Here is a 1,502-nt window from a genome sequence, read left to right on the forward strand (position 1 = left end):
CGCCTTGTAAATGTATGCGTGTGTCGGCCCCGTTGTTGCTGCCCAAATGTACAGCGAGGAGTTTAATTTTGTTATCGGTCAACGGCGGGCGTGCCGGCTCGAAGCGAGTTTAAGTTCTTCTTTTCGCATGTCGGCTCCAAATCTCTTTTTGTTTTTGCAATTTAATAAATAAACGTGAATCCAACCATTTGGGTCACCATATATACAAAAAATAGATAGATTTACAACTTAAGCGCGATACGTGACGAACACCTAAAAACCCTAATACACTAAATAAATAAAAACAAACCCCGCTTATGATAACGAAGGGACTAGTTTTTGGACCAGAGGGGCCAGAAGGTCACCCCAAAGGCCAGGATTTGGCTCAGCGGCGCACGTCAGCCATATCAGCAGTGCATGTCAGCATTATTCGCGGCGTACGTCAGCCAAGCCTCGGCGCAACCCTAAAGACGGCGAGACGAGCCACCAACGACCGGGCTCCAACAGCGAAGAATCGGCCACAGGCGTGACCACGGCCACATCCTCTGAGTGAGTCAGTTCCATTTCGCCCCTCCTCGCCCGAGTCATTGGCAGAGTCAGGCGTAGAGTCCTGATAGTGCTCCCTGAAAGAGAGCAGATTTTTTGTAGTTGTTAAATTTAGTTATTTTGTTTGTAAATTATATATATATACATAGGCACTTACGCCAAGCTTCACTTTAGAGTGCAAATAGTGAGGAAAACTCCAAAGGTTATGCATATGCGCCGATAAAATATAAAAGTTTCAAATTTGGTACTTGCACCAACAATACTCACATACATACCCAACTTGAATTACCCCTTTCTATCGCCCCTTAGAAGAATTAAGGTAGGTAGAATTAAGCGATTTAATATATATCACCTACCTGCTGCAGACTGATTATCGTGACATTACGGTTATAAGTATTTGCGTGGGTACACTGTTCCAAAATCGGTGCAACGATTGCCTCATAATTGCTTTCTTGTTTTTTTTTTTGTGGCGGCTGGCAATGACTTAATGAACTGGCAACAGAAACGGTAGTTTGTTATAGAGATTACAATGGAAACAGCACAGCACAGCAACCTCGGTTCGCCCTGAAGCAAGGATGCAGAGCATAGCACGATGGCAATCACGCTGGGATCGCGCATCAAAAGGACGCTGGACGCATAGGCTTATTCCAAACTTGGAAGCCTGGATAAACCGCAAGTATGGTAATACAAACTTTTATTTAACGCAGCTCCTATCTGGGCGCGGATGCTTCAGGAGCTACTAGAAGCGATTTGGTCACGACAACACAGACGAGTGTTCTTGGTGCGGCAGAGGAATCGTGGAGGACGCCAACTACAACATATTCGAGTGTGGACGTTTCTCAGCGAACAGGCAGGAACTGGAGGACAGCATGGGCAGACCTATCACGGACCAGGACACCTGGTCACGAAAATGCTAAAGACCGCACAAAAGTGGGACGCAACCAGTACCTTCGCAGCAGAAGTAATGCTGGAACTCA

This window comes from Drosophila montana, unplaced genomic scaffold (genome assembly GCF_035044405.1).
Source record: "Drosophila montana isolate Dmon_TW-CO22-7 unplaced genomic scaffold, ASM3504440v1 contig_3843_1, whole genome shotgun sequence".
NCBI classification, from domain to species: Eukaryota; Metazoa; Arthropoda; class Insecta; order Diptera; family Drosophilidae; genus Drosophila; species Drosophila montana.